Genomic DNA, 12980 nt, shown 5'->3' on the forward strand with positions numbered 1-12980 from the left:
ATCTTAAGAACACCTACTTCAGCCCCGTCATTCAAGTAAGAAAATCAAAATACTAAATGTGTAGTTAAAAGATGCATAAAAATAAAATTACAAGTCAATGGCAGAACTAACCCTTGTGTTAAAATTGCTTTCTCGCAAACTGACTGCCTCATTTTCTAATGACATATTATACAACTTCGTTATCAATACAAAAAAATCATGTCTTAATCTGTCAAATAATGAAATGAATTCTCTAAGGATAATATGCCTCTTCTTTTACCATAAGCAAAAGAAAAACAACTGTGGAAGTATGTTAGCTAGGAAGGAAAGTCCCCCATGGTCCACTGCTTTGTGACACAGTGTTTTTCATTACACATTGGGAAGTTTTCCACAAACTCCCCAATGTGAAAACCACCCAAGAATAAACGATGACCACCCAAGAATAAAACTGGCAGAAACCATATCCTTATAGATGATGCGCTCCATTTTAGAGAGAGCTAAAGAGACAAAGAATCAAGAAGCTACTGAAGGCAGTGGTGTTCAAGATGCCACGAAAGGGATTCCTTTGATTTAAAATGAGTCTCACTGACCAAAAGACATGACTGAGAAAATAAAAATGATAGTAATAGTACCCTAATGCTGTTTATATTAAAATGAAACATGAGAATTCTTGAACTATTCTTTGTTTTAAGAAAATTGTTCTGAGATTCTGGGAGATCAATGACTCTGAGTTTCATATGGTGGCAACACAGAGTATCTAGTTAAAAGTGGTCATAAGGGCAGGCATGCGAAGAAGCGTGGAGCTCTCACACATTGCTAATGGGAGCATAAAATGGTGTAATCTCTGATAAAATAGCCTGATCCCAAAGAATAAAAGTACAGCTAGCGATGATCCAACCATTCTACTTCTAGCTATGCACCTACAGGAAGTGAAAACATGTCCATTAATTTTTTTATTCATAAGCATTGATAGTAGTATTGATTACAGAAATGGCTTGAGTATATTTCAACTGATGTCTAGAACAATAAAATGTGGCAGGGTGAAAAAAAAATGTGGCAGGGTGTATGATGTATTACTAGTCATTGATGAGAGCAATGGGATCTGGACTCATATGATGATATAAATGTGCCTTAAAAACATTATTCTAAGTGAAACACGAAATCGTTAGGCTACCTGGGGCAAATGCTACATGTTACTTGATTCCATTTATACGAAATATTACAACAGAGTTTATAATATTGCATATAATGAGCAAACAATTTCAGAGATGGAAAGTAATGGATGTTGAGTGCTACCACGGAGTTGGAATAAAGCAAAGAATGACTGCTTCCCCGGAGAGATGGAAATGAGTCAGAATTAAATAGTTCTGATATTTGTGTAACTTTGTAGAAATCCTAAAATTCACTGAGCTATAAGTTTGAAATGTGAATTTTATTGTGCATAAGTTATATTTCAATAGAAAAGCATCAGAGACACAAATTGGTTGGAGAAAATGAGAGAATAAAACCATGTTGCTTCCCTGGCAGCAATGCTCTCAACAATGCATGCATTTTATGACATCATTCCCATACTACCAAGAAAGACTTGACCCATTGCCAAGTATAGGTATTAGAGAAGTATGTATTCAACCAGCTAATATATATCATTATAACTTCTTCAGGTTTTAATGCTGGGCATTGAACCCAGTCCTCGTATATTCTTGATAAAGTGTTCTGCTCTGAACTACACCCTCAGGCCAGTATTTGTCTGTTTTTCAAACTAATAAACCTCGGGAAGCAAGCTATGCCTAACAGAAAAGAAGCTTATTAAAGTTGGTAGTTCTGGAGGCGGAGAGGACCCTGGCAAATGGTAGAAGGAAGAATGAAGGCTTTGTTTTTGTTTTTGTTTTGTTTTTTGAGACATGGTTTCTCTGTGCGACAGAACTCTGGTTGTCCTGAACTCACTCTTAGACCAGGTTGACCTCAAATGCCCAGAGATCCTCCTGCCTCTGCCTCGTGAGCGCTGGGATTAATGTAGTGTACCACCATGCCCAGCACAGGGAGAGTGATGGGGGGAAATGAACAGTTTACAAAGCAGGAAGCAAGACACTGTCCCTCCTAAGATCTTACCTACCAGTTGACTTAAGAAATTCCAACTGTACTCTGCCCTTTTATGGTCCCTCTACCTCCCAATATTGTCAGTATAGAGACCATACCTTCAACATGTGCACTTCAGTGAGATAGGCTTACCAGAGCACAAGTTTATATTCTGGTTTTCTTAAAGAACTAAGATAAAAAACAATTTAGGAGAAGTTTAGATATTGCCATTATTTTCTTTGAAAACACTGCTGAGGAGTTGCAGCTCAAACTTAGTGGGTAAAATGTTTGTTGTACAAGCATGAGAAACTAAGACTCTTCCTTTTGCTGTGTAGCACCGTGTACTGGAATGTGTGGAAGGAAGGAAAAGCAATTGCTGATCATCCTTGCAAATTCGGTTCGTATCTATCTAATGACTCTAGAGCAGGTTTCTTCCGCTACCCTTTGAATATTTGGCTCTGAACCCCTTGGTCTGCTTGCTTTCTTAATGGCCTTTTGATGCACAGGACTGGAAAACTTTAATGCATTAGAAACTGCTGTGTCAACTGTGTTGTTTGATATAATGAGGTGAATTCAACTGAAGGAGTCATTGTTTTTCATCTGATGAGACAAAGAAAATGCTAAATTACATTATTTCAAATGAGGAGTGCACACACACACACACACACACACACACACACACACACACACACACCATGATAGCTTTGACTCCACATCTAATTTTATAACTTGAAAAACACCAATACAAATATGGGATCCTCTGTGCAAACATTTTGAGACTTTTCTTTTTTTTACTGGAAAATTATTGAGAGTGGATTCATCTAAAAATCAAGATTTGTTGTTAACTCATTCTTCACAGTGTCTGATAACTTACCAAAATAATTGCATAAGACATGAACCAATGTTAGTGATCCAGGGTGCAGAAACTACAACTTCGGAGGCAACTAAACACAAATGTTTACTTTCCCACTGTTATACCTTGACCGTGTTCTTTGGCTTCTCTGACATTCAACTTCAATATCTGTGAGAGCTAAACCTCACCTCCACGGTAAGGCTGCCATTGATATACAAGACAAGGCAAGTGTGTTAGGCCTACTCTACCTGCTGTTTCATGCTTTTTACTACCCGTGACAAGTTTGAGGCACTAATAACAGAGATAAGAATGGGACCAGCACAAGCAGCAGACTAATTTGCTTGGGGAATCCACACAGTCCAGCACAAGTCATAAACTGAAGGTCTGACCAAGGCTACCTTATACAAGGTTCTGTATGACCATCTGTCTGTACAGCACATAGAGAATCTCAGTGTCAGTTTCTTGACACCTCCTTCTGAAAGCAATAACCTAAAGACATTTGTCCCCAGTAAGAAACCCTTCAGAACTACAGAGGTGAATGTAGAGAGTGAAAGGAGCCCGGTGGGTGAAAGAGTGTATCATCTTACATTTCACCATTATCAAAATTATTTCTGCAAATCCGAGTGTTTTAGAGGCAATGGTTCTATGATGGAGATGAGCAAACAGAATATCAAAAGAGCTGCAGGTAGCTAAAGGGATGCTGGGAACAAAGAAGAGTTCAGCTCTCACGTTCTAGTGTACACTCTCTTTGACCCACTTCTGAAAGTGTGCATAGATATGGAGGGATATGTGCAGATTAGGGGACACTGAGGACGTGAACTCATAGAAAAGATGTTGGAAATGTCTAATCACTAAAAACATTACAAATATTTGTCAGAGATGGTAAGTAATATCAGTGTTTTCCACATGTGGTTCTGTACGGTTCTTGATCATTTGCATTATTCTTGAAAGTTCTCTAAAACAAATAATAAAAATATCTCAGTGGCACAACACTCCCGACCAAAATCCCACCTGAGAGAGCTGGACTCACAGGAGTGCTGTATTCCTAAGTTCACAGAAGAGATGAACACTTTTTCTCCAATAACTGGTCAAAGAAACACCTCCTAGGAGACTATAGGACTCAGGAACCATTGAACAACGGGGGACAGGATCCATCCAGTCTCTATTTGGGCCCTGGAGTTAACCCTGTGGCACAGCTCCCTGGACCCAAATACTGCCCAGAGAGAGCTGGTCTGCCAGAAGTGCTGTCACTCCTAAGTTCAGAGGCTCACAGGCACATAGGAGGGACAAGCTCCAGTCACAGACAGCAAGACCAACATTAAGAGATAACCAGAGAGTGAGAGGCAAGCACAAGAACCTAAGCAACAGAAACCAAGGCCACTTGGCATCATCAGAACCCAGTTCTCCCACCACAGCAAGTCCTGGATACCCCAACATTCTGGAAAAGCAAGATTTGGATTTAAAATCACATCTCATGATGATGATACAGTACTTTAAGAAGGAAATAAATAACTCCCTTAAAGAAATACAGGACAACACAGGTAAACAGGTGGATGCCCTTAAAAAGGAAACAAAATTCCCTTAAAGAATACAGGAAAATAGAACCAAACAAGTGAAGGATTGAACAAAACCATTCAGGATCTAAAAACGGAAATAAAAACAATAAAGAAATCATAAAGAGAGACAACCCTAGAGATAGAAAACCCAGGAAAGAAATAGATGCAAGCATCACCAACAGAATACAAGAGATTAAAGAGAGAATCCCAGGGGCAGAAGATACCATAGAAAGCATTGACACAACTGTCGAAGAAAATGCAAAGCAAAGAAAGAATATTAAAAACAGTAAGGAGAAAAGGTCAGGTAATATATAAAGCCAGACCTATCAGAATTACACCAGTCATCTCAACAGAGACTACAAAAGCCAGAAGATCCTGGTTGGATGTTATACAGACCCTAAGAGATGCCAGCCCAGGCTACTATATCCAGCAAAACTCTCAATTAACATAGATGAAGAAACCAAGATATTCCATGACAAAACCAAATTTATACAACATCTTTATACAAATCCAGCCCTACAAAGGATAATAGATAGAAAACTCCAACACAAGGAGGGAAATTTCACCCACAAAAGGCAAGAAATTAATCTTCTTTCAACAAACCCAAAATAAGATAGCCATGCAAACATAATTCCACCTCTAACAACAAAAATAACAGGAAGAAACAATCACTTTATTTTAGTATCTCTTAACATTAAGAAACTCAATTCCTCAATAAAGACATAGACTACATAAAGAAGACCCAGCATTTTGCTTCATATAAGAAACATACCGCAGTGACAAAGACAGACACTATGACTAAAAAAGCTGGAAAAAATTTCAAGATAATGGTCCCAAAAAATCAAGCTGGAATAGGAATTCTAATATCGAATAAAATCAACTTTCAACCAAAAGTTATCAAAAAAGATAGGGAAGGACACTTTATACTCATCAAAGGAAAAGTCTACCAAGATAAACTCTCAATTCTGAACATCCATGCTCCAAATGGAAGGGCAACCATTTTCATAAAAGAAACTTTGCTAAAGCACAAAGAGCACATTGCATCTCTCATAATAATAGTAGGAGACTTCAACACCCCATTCACATCAATGAATAAATCATGGAAATAGAAACTAAACAGAGACACAGTGAAAGTAACAGAAGATATGAACCAAATGGATTTAACAGATATCTATGCAACATTTCAACCTAAAACCAAAGAATCTACCTTCTTCTCAGCATGCTATGGCACCTTCTCAAAAACTAACCATATAACAGGCCTCAACAGATACAAGAAGACTGAAATAATCCCAGGCATTCTATCAGATCTCCCTGGACTAAGGCTGGTTTTCAATAACAACAAAAAACAACAGAAAGCCAACATACACATGGGAGATGAACAATGCTCTACACAATGACAACTTGTTCAAGAAAAAAATAAAGAAAGAAATTAAAGACTTTTTTAGAATTTAATGAAAAGGAAGGCACAATATAGCCAAACTTATGGGACATAATGAAGGCAGTGATAAGAGGAAAAATTCGTAGCTCTGAGTGCCTCCAAAGAGAAACTGGAAAGGGCATACACTGATAGCTTGACAGCACATTTGAAAACACTAAAACAAAAAGAAGCAAATACATCCAAGAAAAGTAGATGTCAGGAAGTAATCAAACTCAGGACTGACATCAGCCAAGTGGAAACAAAATGTACTATACCAAGAAAACCAGGAGCAGGTTCTTTGAGACAATCAACAAGATAGTAAACCTTTAGCCAGACTAACCCAAAGGCTGACAGTATCCAAATTAACAAAATCAGAAATGAGAAGGGAAACATAACAGAAACTGAGGAAATCTAAAAAGTCATCAGATCTGACTACAAAAGCATGTACTAAACAAAATTGGAATATCTGGCTGAAATGGACAATTTTCTAAAAAAATAACAAGTACCACAGTTAAATCAGGATCAGGTAAACCGTACAAACAGTCCCATAACCCAGAAAGAAATAGAAGCAGTACTTAAAAGTCTCCCGGATGGATTTAGTGCAGAATTCTATCAGAACCAAATAACCCTATTAAAAAATGGAGTACAGAGCTAAACAAAGAATGCTCAACTGAGGAATACTGAATGTCTGAGAAGAACCTAAAAAATGTCCAACATCTTTAGTCATCAGGGAAATGCAAATCAAAACAACCCTGAGATTCCACCTCATTCCAGTTAGAATGACTAAGATCAAAATCTCAAAGGATGCTGGTGATGATGTGGAGAAAGAAGAACACTCCTCAATTGTTGATGGGATTGTAAGCTGGTAAGAACATTCTGGAACTAACTCTTGTGGTTCTTCAGAAAACTGGACATAGTATTACCTGAAGACCCAGCTACACCACTTCTAGGCATATATCCAAAAGATGCTTCAACATGTAACACAGACACATGCTCTACTATGTTCATAGCAGCCAGAGCTCCCGTGGACTAAGCCACCAATTCAAGAGTACACATGGAAGGACCCATGGCTCTAGCTGCTTATGTAGCAGAGAATGGTCTTGTTGCACATCAATGGGAGGAGAGGCCCTTGGTCCTGGGAAGGCTCCAAGACCCAGTGTAGGGGAATATCAGGGCAGGGAGGCAGGAGTGGGGGAGCGCCCCTATAGAAATAAGAGCACTGAGAATGGGATGAGGGGTTTCTGGAGGGGAAACAGAGAAAAGGGATATCATTTGAAACATAAATAAATAAAATATCCAATAAATGGCATTTAGCATAAATGTAAAGTGCCAGATATATTTTAGTGCTCATACTTACTACTTTCCCTTAATATACATAATCATATCTATTTTTCTAACACTTTTCATTAAAGAGACTATAATTTATACCTAGGGGAAAGAATGATATATGATAGTCACACTACATGTACGGTACTAAAAAAAAATATACAGAAATAAAGTAAATCTCAAAGATATTTTAAAAAGCTATCTATAAATATTCATGAGTTTGGGCACACCACCATTTGTATTACATAGAAACACACACGGTATAAAAATGTGTTTGGGCATTTTTGATAAATATGCAGAGTAAAAGTACATAAACTCAAAGTGACTTTGGCTTGTAAATCTACTGAAGGATACCCATCGATAATCTTTGTATGCCCGTCTCATTAAAAAGGATTTGTATGGTTAGAGAAGAGCTAAAAGAATGAAAATTATTTTTGTAAACTTGTACATAATGTATACATGTACATAGCTATTTCAAATACCAAGTTAATGGAAAACAATCAGGAGCCAGGTAACATTAATGTTCTGCACAGATGTAGTCTCCAGACTCCTGTGAAGGATGCTGAGGTGGAAATTTGGTTTCCTAACCACATGCAGCCAGTAAGAGCTTAGAGACTGCAAGAGTGTGCCAAGTGATTATCTGAATCTAAGTAAAGAAATGAAACTATTTTGTGACAATTATTGGACAATTTCAGAATTCATAAAGCTGAAAGAGGAGGATGGTTAAGAATTCAAGACCAGGCTGGGTAGCAGACTACTCAGGGTTATGTGGCAATACTCTTCATGAAAACATAAATAACCCCTAAAACACCAAAACCAACTAACCAAACAAACAGATTATTGAAAGAAGTGGCTATTCCATTAAATGAGTGCCACAAAAAAAAAAAAAGCTAAAAGAATAGATAGAGTGTAATAATAAATCTTTTATCAGAGAAATTTAGAATTTAATGTAAGGAATATATATTTGAAACAAAAGTCCTCTTATTTGAATTTTGATTATTTCATTGACTTGATTTTCTATGATTTGAATCACTCATAGTTTTCAATGGATTCTTTGATTCCCCTCTTAATATTTTTTGTTTATTTCACATCTTGAATTTCTAGAATACAAAAACAGATTACCTGTGATAACTGATAAAAGGCTTTATATTTGCAATGTCATAGCAGGGGTATGGCATATTGTAAAAATACTCCATTAGTTACTTTTCTGTTGCTATGACAGTACCATGACTAAGGCAATTGACAAAAGTTAAGAGTCTATATTGGACTTAAAGTTCCCAAGCGATAAATGTCTATAGAGAATGATTCAGATGTTCTAATTGAGAGTCTGCCTGTGAGCTCTGAAGGTCCTGTTCCCCAATTGGCTCTTGATCGATCAATAAAGATGCTGGTGGCCAATGGCTGGGTGGAGGATGCAGGACTTCCAGGTTCCCACAGGCAGGCTAAGAGTCACGATGCTTTGCGGGAAGAAAGGACCACCAGCCAAATGAGATCTGGGGTAGAGTGTCCATCGGCCACTTCCCCAACTGGACCTGGGGTAGCAGCCTGGAGATTCCAAATGCAACTAAGCTGAGGGCAGAATTAGGGTGCTGAGCAGGAGAAGTAAGCTGGCAACTAGTTTGAGGAAAGATTTAGAGGTGTTTTATAGGTGTTGAACTGACAGTAAAAAGGACACATTAGCTTCTTAGAAGTGCCTGGCCACTGAGCTAAATGCATATTAAAAATAAGTGTGTGTGTGTGTGTGTGTGTGTGTGTGTGTGTGTGTGTGTGTGTGTGTGTGTGTTTCTTCTGTGATCCAAGGGAAGCTGGGCAGGGCTGGTAACATAGTAGGGTAGTAGAAACTACACAATACAAGGTTCCATCACCATGGGAAAGAATTACCGAACCAAGCAACTCACTTCGCTAACCACAAAGACTCTCCCCAATGACATACTTCTCTTATCAAGGAGCCATACCTCCTAAACCTACCCAAACCATGCTAACAGCTAAAGACCAAGCAGTCAGATGTCTGAGGACATGGGTCACATCATTCAGATCACAAGTGTGTCTTGTCATTGAGAGGACCCAGCTCCAGCAGTTGGCACATTCACCCACTGCATTTTAACAGTTTCCTCCACGTAACTGCAATGCCAGGAGAGTGCGGGAAGAATTCAGGACTTGCTGTTGTTGTTGCTGCTGCTGTCAAGGTGCAGAGCAGAGAAAAACGACTGGGATGTGTTATGGCACAGAGCACTGGAGATGAAGGCTGACTAAGAATGCTGCTGTCAAGTAAGACAGACATCAAGTGTTTTTGAGCATTTGAAGGGAAAGCAAGATTATTAAAAAGAAAGCAAAGGAACCCCGTGAAAGTGCAATCTCAGCTGGTGTGAACAGACCGATACCCGACATTACATCCCTAAGAGTGCTGTACACTTAAACCTTCCAGGTGCCCTCTGAACTGGCACAGTCAGGCCTACGTGAGCTGTCACATCAGCTGCTTCCATCAAGAGCCCTCACAGAATCTGCTAAACAAATAGTTCTGATGGCACTGAAAAGCTAGAGATGTGTTGAGAAAGGAAAAACAAAACTTGACTGTGACACTTCTTGCTGTGATGATGATGGCTCCTCTGAGCAAAAATTCCAAGTGAACATATTTACCTCCAAAGAGCAAATGGGGAGAAAGGAGCCCTGGCTCGCTTTGCGCTTTGTTTTCTCTGAAGTTCTGGGTGATGGAGTAGCATTTCCTTCCCTTGCTATTTTAACATGCTATCATAAAGACTGGGATCACCAATATATTTGTTTGATTTTGTAAAAGATACTAACTACGAAGGGAGTCCTTAGATTTATCTTTACAACGAGCAAAAAAAAAAAAGTCTTAAAATTAAGAGCTGAAAGTTTTAGAGATGAGGGAAAGCAAGGCTGGGCGAGGGAAATGAATGGTCCAATCAGGACCACAGGGTTCGTGAATTTAAGTGATGGAATCAGAGCTCAGTCTTCGGTCCAGAGGTTTCCCCTCAGCATGCCACCTAGGCACTCTCAGTGAGGTTTGCTCTAGCACAGGTCAGCAATGGCTTATATACAGTTCCCACTAATTAGTTGATCATGTCCAATGTAAATCAATTCATTTAATAGTCGTTACTTTCATTAATTGCAACAATGGACACTTTGTTTCAGATCAGCTATGTTGCAGGTAGCGAAAATGTTCCATGTATGATTCTATAAAGCAAACACACCTGGAATAAGAAAATACACACAGGCTATCCTTTATATAAATTAGGTAAAGATAGGAAAAGCTTGGTGGATGATCTTAACTGGGGATGGTTAATGGAGAAAAAAAAAATGAACTTCAAAGTTGAATTCACATTTGTGGACAGAGAGAGACCTGAATAAAAGGTAAGGGCAGGCTCAACCCACTGTCACAGTGCTACCTACAGATCTAATAAATGCACATTCTGGGTTCCATTCATCTGTCTGTCTGTCTGTCTGTCTGTCTGTCTGTCTGTCTGTGTCTCTCTCTGTCTGTGTCTCTCTGTCTCTGTGTGTATGTATGTCTCTGTGTGTGTCTGTGTTTCTCCTTCTGTGTTTCTCTGCCACTGACGCTGTCTGTTTCTTTTTATCTGTGTCTCTGACTCTCTCAGTTTCTCTCTCTGTCTCTCTCCCGTGTGTGTGTGTGTGTGTGTGTGTGTGTGTGTGTGTTTGTGTGTATGTGTGTGTGTGTGCATGTGTGTGTGTATGTGTGTGTGTGTGCATGTGTGTGTGTGTGTGTGTGTGTACATGTGTTGGGGTCAGATGTTATCTTGTTGAGCTCTTCTGTCACTCTCTACCTTATTTTTTAGACAAGATCTCTTTGGAGCTGACAATCTAGGCAAGATTAGCTGCCAGGTGAGATTCAGTTCTTTTTCTGTCTTTGCCTCTCCAGAGCTAGGAAACATGCAGATATGCCCAGCTTTTGAAATGGGTGCTGGACAGCCCAAACTCAAGTCCTTGTGGTTGTGAAGCAGGTATTTCAGTGACTAAACCACTTCCTCACTACCTCTGTAGTGTAATTTTCTCTAGAGAACTAAAAGCTAAGTTTCTTCCTTAGAGCATCTTCTCAGATGCTATGAAGAAATGGTGGCCCAATGTCACGTCCCTCTGAACATGAACGTTTATTTTTCTTCCCCTTAACACAAAGTGTGCCTACAGATTCATGCAAATGAAGATTCCTGCTTGTATGGATTATGTATTTCCTCTTTTTAAAGCCTAAAACTGCTGCTAAAACAGCTGATGTATAAGCATCCACCTTACGCCTCTTACCCATGGTAATTTGCTTACAATTTGCATATTTTATGTTATTTTCTATTGCTTCTGCTGGGCTTTCAGCTGGAGCATCTTCCCTTGCTATGTCTGTGTCTCAATCTCATATATTTCCCAGACGTCTTCCATATTCAGCTCTCTGTATACCATCTCTGAACTCAAGGATCAGCTTCTCCTCTTTGGACCCCATCATAGACCTCTGCATCTTTCATATTTTAGCAGCCCCTTAATGCTGCGTGTCTTTTGCATGATCGACCTCACAAAGCACAACTTGTTTGAGACCAGAACCTTCGTTTGAATTCATAGCACATGGTGACAGCAGCTCATACCTGACTGTGGAAGAGTGGATGAGCTCAACCTGTGCCAAATCTCTAGGGAAGTTAGATAATGTGGTTTGGGTAATGGCTTACCATCGCCAGTACAGAGCACCTCCGTAGCTAAGATTCTGCTGGATCCATTCTAGAACTAAGAAACAAATCTGAAAGCTAACTCAAGTATTTGCATTTCCTTTCTTGAAGTGTTTTTACTTGAACCTTAAATTGTAGACCTAACAATCGGTGATTGAACATTTAAAGCGTCTAAAAATCAACAACTCATTGTTCGATAATGTATTAACTTACAAACATTCTCTGGGGGTTCATAGTATCTTGAAATAAAAACATGTTTGGATTGGTATTTCTTTTTTCTGTGCTAGCTCACAAAGGATACCGGCTTCGTGTCAGTTGCCTTAAGGAAGACTGTTTCTCTCTTGAATTGAAAGCCAATTATAGAGCAATAAAACCATATTTTAACTTTGCAGACAGACATTAATGTACATTAATCACAGCATATACATGATGCTCTGGACCTGGAAGCATGTGTGTAGGAAGAATGCTAATGCTTCTAATATGAACACAGAGGTCTGCACGTGAGTCACTCAGTACTAAAACACACCATTCTGTGCACTGAAACGTCTCCATACACCTACCACTTTACATAAAGTACGACATAAAATGTCATCTGATACTGAACTGTGCGTGGCTTATTCATACAGATGTTTGACACATATTACACGGATTCATATCAGGGCTATCAACTTGATTTTTCAATGAATTCATTCCAGTATAGTCATTTTGGAAAAATAAATGAATATGCTATTTCCTCTTTAGGTTAACAACTGCAAAAACTACCAGTGTTCTCCTTCTGACTTAGCATGTCTACTGTTTCAGGTGTTGAGAGAGGGAGAATTAGTCTCTTCCAGAAATGAGCCCCAAAGTTATCTAATACAAAGTAGTTACCTAGTTCTGAAACCACATATTCTCAAGCAAGAGAAGATACTGAGCATGTTATATTAATAGATTACAAATATACAGAACAAGAATTTAAAAAAGCAATTTATTTAAGAGGTAGTGAGGGGGGAACATGTGAGGATTTGGAGGGAGAGGGCATGGGAGGAACTGAAGGAAGAAAAAGAAATGGGCAAGTTATGTAATTAGATTTTATTTTTAAAAAGAAAACC

The sequence above is a fragment of the Rattus rattus genome, chromosome 4 (assembly GCF_011064425.1).
Source record: "Rattus rattus isolate New Zealand chromosome 4, Rrattus_CSIRO_v1, whole genome shotgun sequence".
Taxonomy (NCBI): Eukaryota; Metazoa; Chordata; class Mammalia; order Rodentia; family Muridae; genus Rattus; species Rattus rattus.